The following is a 7359-nucleotide window of genomic DNA, read 5'->3' as shown; positions in this document are numbered from 1 at the left end:
CAGCCCCCTGGACAGCGGCTCAGCTCCTTGTGAGTTTCTGAACTGAGTCCCCCCACCCGCCGCCTCACGAGGCCCCGGTTGCCTGTTTGGAGAGCTGGAGGCAGGTGGCCAGGCCGTCCCCTGCCACTCCCGTCCACACCCCTGTCTCCTGGTGTGGGAGAGCTCCCTGCTTACACAGCTGACTGCCCCCGGCCACGGCGGCCCAGTCCCCACACCTGCAGCCCGGCTCTGCCAGGAACTCACTGCGGTTGCTTCCAAGCACCCGTGGGCTCTGGCCCAGGTTCCGCCCGGGGCCATCAGGGCCTGTCCCCCTGCCCTGTGAAGGCGCCAAGGTGGGGGCTGGACAGGGGCCAGCAGGGAGGAGAGGGCAGAACCTGTGGGGCCCAACTCCGGCTTGATGGGCGCGGGCCAGCGGCAGGGGGGACGGGCCGGGAGAGCAGCTGCCTCAGCTGGATCCCCACTGCCCCCGCGCCCACCCCCGTCTCTGCCCCCACCTCTGCCCCCCCCCCGTCTCTGCCCCCTGCCTCCTGCCCCCACCTCTGCCCCCTGCCTCCTGCCCCCACCTCTGCCCGTCTCTGAATCCCAGCTCCCCTCGCTCCAGCTCCTTCCTGCCTCTCTGTCTCCTGGCCTCTCCCAACAGGGTTTGCAGGACCAGGACCGAAGCCAGGGAGGGGACCAGGAGCAGAGGAAGGGTGGTGGGGACGGAGAGGCAATTCAATTTCCAGAGTCGTCCTGGCAATTCAGGCTGTCGTGATAAGAAAGCCATTTACCAGTGACAGGGCGGCTGCTGATCCACACCTGCTTCCCATTCCAAGGAGCCTCCTCCTCTGCCTGTGCTCGCCATCCCAGGCCTCGGGTGGGTCCCTCCACGGGCACCGAGGAGCATCTGCATGGCTGGGACAAAGGCCCGCCCACAGGGGAGAGGACATGAACTCGGGCGGGAACGAGGCTCCACCTCTGACGCCCTCATCCCTGGGGCTGCGCACGGCTGGGGTCTAACTGAGCCACCACCGGCCCTGGAGATACGCAGGGTCGCCCCCATTTTGCAGATGGGGAAAGTGAGGTTTCCTGAAGCGGTTCCACGGTTCACAGAGGCCAGAGCAGGCGTGAGCAGGGCGGGAGGGGAGCCCAAGTGTGGGAGAGGAGCCAGAGCCCCGGGTGGGGTGGGCCTGGGAAGGGGGGGCGGAGGCTCTTCCTCCGCCCTCTCTGCTCCCCCTGACCAGCCAGTGCACAGCAGGGAGGGCGTCCCCAGCCAGCGGGGGTCGAGCTCCAACCTGAGAGACAGCAGCCCTGGGCCTCCAGCCGGGACCGAGCCTCAGGGCAGCTCAAGCTACCAGGCCGACCCCTGGAGTCCCACTCCTAGCTGGACAGGTGGCCTGTGAGATACAGAGCTAGGGAACATGGGGACAGGCAGATACAGAGGTGCTGGCCAGAGACCGGGGCGGGCAAGGCTTCAGTCAGGGACACAGCTGCCCATTGGAATCAGGAACCTGACAAGACCCCACCAGGCCCGGCCCCAGGGGCCACGCGCCTCCCCAGGAACCTGCTGGCCCCTTCACAGACCTGGAGGGTCCTCCAGCTGGGCTGGGCGGGGGCGGCTGGACCCTGCTTCCTGATGGGCGCTGCACACGGGCGGGAGGGGGCAGGGGGTGCTGGGCTGGGTGGACCCTTCTTGCTTGTCCCCCAGGGGCCCATGGGGGCAGAAGTAGAGGGGGGAGTTCAAGCCCCCTGCAAGTCTCCAGGATGCCACAGGAGGAGAGGTGGCAATGTGGGGGAAGAAGCTGGGTGGCCTTCGTCCCATTTGCTTCCCCAGGAGGAACATGGGCAGGGGACACAAAGCAAGGGACAGTCCTTGATCTGGGTTGTCTCCCTCGGCATCTCCTCCTCCCCGTTGCTGACTCTCGGGCTGCTGGGGAGAGGTGGCAGGGCTACGAGGCCAGGCGGGACCTTTGTCCTCTTCCCACCTGCCCCTCATGGCCCGGGTTTGGATGGGGCTCCTTGGCTGTGGGAGGCGCAGAACAGCTGGTAGCTGCGGGCTGTGGTGGTGGCGAGGGGACTTGCTCTTGCAGGCAAGCTAATCTCATTTGGCTGCTGCAGCCGCACACCCGCGCTGCATGCTAAGTGGCCTGAGGCAGCATCGGGCCCCAAACAGACTCAGGGGAGGCGCCTAGGCCTGTGTGCGCCCAGGAGAGCTGGAGGCCTCCCTGACTTGGAGGAGAAGCCACATTGGACGGGGCGGGGGGCTGTGGGTGGGAGGGCACATCCTGTGGGGTCCGAGGTTACTCCCAGGGTGGGTCACCTGCCAAAGATGGGGCTCCAGGGTGGCCCAGCTCCTCCCAGTTCTTGGACCTCTCCTGTGGGTTCCTGGGTGGTGCCGGTGGATCCCTGAGCACGTGTCCCTGGGCCAGGGCCCCTAGAGAGCAAGGTGGCAGGATCGCGATTGAGGGGCTGGCTGCTGTGGTCACCTGAGCCAGGAGACAAGGAGCTGGTGGGAGACTCTGGGAGGAGGAGGAGGCCGCTGTGGCCGGGAGGAGTCCTTGAGTCTGCAGCCCCCTGGGCCTGGCCTGTGCTCACCCAGCTGCCCTGAGCCGCCCTGAGCTGCCCTGAGCTGCCCTGAGCTGCCCTGAGCTGCCCTGAGCCCAGCAGGGCGTGTTTGGAGGGAAGGCCAGGAAGGGCCCAGCCGAGAAATGACCTAAAACATCTTTAGTTTGGGGGAGGGAGGGAAGGGCCAGGGCGAGGCTGGGGGTTCGGGCTGAGCCAGGCTGGGCGCTACCACCCGCCGTGCCTCCTGAGGGCAGCTGCACAACTGCTGTCAGCGCCACGTCCGCGGAGCCCCAGGACCACCCTGGGCCACCCGCACTGTAGAGGCCGGGGAGAGTCCTGGAGGCACACGGGGAGCCCGCCTGGCTTCCAGATGGGGCGGCTGCCACGGAGGCCACACCCTGGCAAGACCTGGGGTGAAGCCAGAGTCTGCGAGTGGCTCCAGAGGCCACAGCAGTCACCTAGGTCCCTGCCTAGACCCGGACCCGGTGCAGCCGAGTTCCCAACCCTGGACTCGGGAGCTCAGGTCTTGCTGGCTCCCAGGGGGTTTGGACTGGGGGTGGACCACCCGTGACGGCCGGGAGGGGAAGCCCCCTCCACTTTGCAGCACCCCGAGGCCCCAGCCCCACACGGCCTCGGGAACAGCACGCTGCGCTCGGTGCCGCGGGACTGTGGGCAAATGCCTGGCCTCTCAGCCTCAGACTCCGCCTGGAACGTGAGGACAGGGAGCGGTCCCGGGAGCGTCGTGAGGAGCTAAGGAGGCCAAGGACACAAGACGACGGTCACTAGAGACGGAGCGGTGCCGGGCTGCGAGGGTGCTCAGCACATGCCCGTGCCACCTGTCCAAACTAGAGGGCCACATAGCCCACCAGGGCCTGGGGGAGGGTCAGAGGTCGCCCGAGTGCGCCTGCTGGGGGCCACAGGAAGAGGAAAACTGTGGCCCTCGGTGCCATGCTTTGCTGGTCGGGGCTCTCAGGGCCAAGCTGTGGCCAGTGCCAAGTCCTGGGAGCTCCAGGACCACTCCTCGGGCTCACCTGACCACCCCTCTCACTCCTGGGGACCACAGACCGTTTGAAGGAACGTTCTGCTGCTAAGCCTCAGATGTGGGCCGGCGGCCTGGGCTGCTCAGCCCTCTCCACAGGCCCCTCGCTGCACCCCTGCCCACAGGCCCTCCCACCGGCCTGGGTCAGGGCTGGCCCAGCAAGAAAGGAGCTGCCCCCCGCCCCCAGCCAGCTGGAGCCCGGGCCTGGGATGCGGTTCCACGGGCAGTTAAAAGTCCCCCTGGCTGTCTAATTTAATCACAGCTGTGTGCACGGTGACTCTATAAATAATTTTTAGTGCGACATAACCATTATTTCACTAATTGCTTCACACGCACCCCTGGCCTGTGAGATAAATTAAAGTTTGCTGAGTCAGCACCTTTGGCCGCTGCAGCTTTGGGGCTTGGGAAGTGCAGCCCGATAACTGAGCTGTCCCCACAGCCACCTCAACCTGGCACCCCGAGAGCAAAGTGCCCCTAGCATGCAGGGGCAGAGGGTACAAGGAGCAAGAAGCACCGAGGAGAAAGGAGTGAGTAAGGGTCACCCTGTAGGGTTGTGTACGTTGTATCCTGCACAATGGTACTTGCCAAGAGGGTAGGTGGGTGCTGGGATTCAACCCAAGCCACACCGCATCAATCCAGGTGCCCCGTGCGGGATTGCGTTGGTCCAGATGAAGGTGGCGCTTATTTGTAATTGACACAAAGGCACAGTAGGGACTAGCAGCCCCTGAGCTGACGCCCACCTAGCAGTTGTCAGGGGGAGGAGAGCAGTGTGTGCCCTGAGGACCCCTTTGTGTTAGCTGCTGGGTGGGGACCTGGGTTCTGGGTCTGATGCTGAGTGACCTTGGGCACACCACTTTCCCTCCTGGGCCCCAGTTGATCACGTGCCAATCACCTGAGGCCGGGCCGGGAACTCCCGCCACCCTGCCCCAGGGCATTCCAAATCAGTAGGTGGGCCAAGGGCCTCTCCTGTGGCCAGGTAAGCCGGGGACCACTGGGTTCAAAGGTTTCTTTTCTGCAGGACTCTCCACAGCACCGTCCTGTGCTCAAGAGCAGCGGGAGTCTCAAGGCCAGAGACGCTGTCGCTTTCCTCAACCACCCGCCACACACCACCTCACTCCCCAGCGCCCTTCCCAGAGGGCGGAGGCGCATCCTGGAGGGACAGCAGCCAGGGGCAGCCGCTGGCCCAGTGGGGACCGTGCACCTGGCCGGGAGCTGGCTGCTCTGGAGTCTTTACTTCCCCCTCGAACCCTCACCCCAAACCTGTGATGTGGAGAGCACCCCCATCCCAGAGACGGGACGAGGCCTGGAGCCGGTGTGGCCTCCCCGTCCTCAGGCACCCAGGAGCAGGTGGCCCAGCTCCCCGGGGCCTGGCTCCGGGAACTGGCTCACTTCCCTGGTTCTCAGGGGGCTGTGAAGACTCCACGTTCCGAGTAGCCAGGCCCAGGCTGGGGGGTGACCAGCTCCTCCGGGCCCAACACATGGGGTCCCTCTGCAGCGGCCGCCTTTGAGACGTCGCCAGGGCGTGTCCTGAGTTTGGGGCCTCTCCTTCCTCAGTCCCCTGGGCCCTGGCCTCACCTGCATGCTGTCCCTGCCAGAATGAAGACCGGTGACAGCCCTCGGCGGTTCGCATCCAGGGAGCCAGAGGAGGAGCTGGGGAGTGGCGGGGACGTGCCTGTGACACCCACCGTGGGTGGGCTTCCTCAGAGGCCGCCCAGTCTGCTCACCTCCAGCTCATCTCATCCGCCAGCCTGGCCGGCCTGGGGACAGTGACCTCCCCAGACTGGCCTCCCCTTCCAGGGTGAGTCCCTCCCCACAGTCCCAGCCGCCCGGTGACATCTCCCGCCTGTTCATTGTGAGACCCTTGCTCGCCGCCACCTGCGCACCTGCCGTCCCAGGCACTGCAGAGACAGCAGGGGACAGAGGGGTGACACCTGTGGAGCTCTGAGAGCAGCAGTCTGCTGGTCCCCTGGGCTGCCGGCCAAGACAAGGACGTAGAAGGTGGGGTGCCCAGCCAGGGCGTCCGCAGAGAGAATTGGGGGTCGGTGAAGACCACACGTTTTGTTTCACTAACCCTTAACTGAAGCGCAGTGTTTCTCTTTAATTGTGAACGCTGGTGACACGTCATGCCGGTCTTAAGAGTGCCTGTGACTTTGTCCTATCACATTAGAGCTGCTGCAGACCTATCAAAACCTCATCGGCCGCCATTGCTGCTTCCGAGCCGTGGAGGCTGACGGAGCCAGCGCCAGATCTTGTTGTTGACCACACTGATAAAGAGGCGCGTCGAGTGTCCTGTCACATTGGTCTGTGACTAGGTGGGAGCTGTGCTGGGTACAGTTGTCTGCCTCAGTGCATCTGTGTGTGTCTTTCTGGGCAATGACAAACATCATTATGGTCCCTGAGGAAGGGACCTGGGGCCCCACGGGTTCCCTCCTGCTTGGGCGCGGGTGGGGAGGGCAGGTGGCAGCAGAGTGGCCAGCAGGGCTCTGGGTGGTGTCTCATCAGCAGCCTGAGGGAGGCTAAGGGGCCTCCGGAGCGTGAGGCTTCCCGGTCAAGTTCACCGCAGCAGGTGGGACCGCAGGGCTGAGGCCTTAGGTGGGAAGGAGCAGCGGCGGCCAGGGTGGCTGGGGAGTGGCCATGGGGGAAGGACAGAGAGGAACGGGGACCGTGTGAGGGAAGGCCCTGTGTTCCAAGGGGCCAGGCGTTCCCGGGTATCCGTAGGAAGGCTCACTCTGGATGTTGGGCTTCAAGTGACAGGACAGTGGGAAGCAGGGACATCAGGGACATGGTGGCCACGGTCAGGGACATGGTGGCCACAGTCATACCATGGTTGAAAATGACAGTGGCCTGGAGCAGGGCAAGCTGTCCCATCCTCATTCCAGATGCTGCGTTTGTTTCTGTCTGGGGACAAGCTCTCCCTTAGTTGCCTAACTGGCCTCAGGCTCACGATCCTCCTGCCTCAGCCTCCCAGTAGCTGTGGCTGGGGGAACGCAGGCTCTCACCACTGCACCCAGGAGGCTTTGTGTTTTGAGGCTGAAGTCGTGGGGACTTTGCTGAATGGAGTGCAGGGACCTTCCCACTGGACGTTGGTTCCTGCTGCTCCCTGGGATGCGCTCTCCAGGTTTCCGCCCCCTGGCCAGCTCTCTCCTCTGACCCTTTGCCCCCACGGTAGAGGCTGCCAACTGCCTCCCTTCTATCCACGTCTCCTTCCCTCCCAACAGCATCTGGGGGAGGAGTGTGCCCAGCTTGGAGGCCACACGTCCCAGGCTCCTTTGCAGTTGGGGGTTGCCATGGAGATCTAATTACAGTCACTGGGCAGGGCTTCCAGGATGGGCTTTTGAGAGGACGCTGACTCATTCCCTCGCCCCTCTTCTTCCTCTTGCTGATGGCTGAAAGCCCCTTCCTCCCTTTGGAACCGGCGCCCTTGACCTGGGGTCCTCCAGAGCAGAGCTTCCGCCTGGACCTCCCCCCCTGAGAGAGTAAAGCTTGGGGCTCCGGGCAGTGGTCGCGTCACGTGACCAACAGTAGAACAAAGCTCCCACCTGGCGGAGCCACAGACCCAGCTGCTTGTTAGACGGCTCCCGGGCACAGCAGACCCCCAGACTGCACAGGCCAGGGCGGGCCGTCATCCTTTCCCAAGATCTCCTCCTCACTGGGGGACTCCAACACCTGAGAGAAGAGGGGTCTGGTCACTCAAGAGCTGCGACAACCCACCACCACCCAGCACCACCCACCCACCCATCCGTCCACACCTCCCTCCTCCTCTCCCTCCATCTACC

The sequence above is a fragment of the Ictidomys tridecemlineatus genome, chromosome 5, assembly GCF_052094955.1.
Source record: "Ictidomys tridecemlineatus isolate mIctTri1 chromosome 5, mIctTri1.hap1, whole genome shotgun sequence".
NCBI lineage: Eukaryota > Metazoa > Chordata > Mammalia > Rodentia > Sciuridae > Ictidomys > Ictidomys tridecemlineatus.
This window is presented reverse-complemented; position numbering follows the sequence as displayed.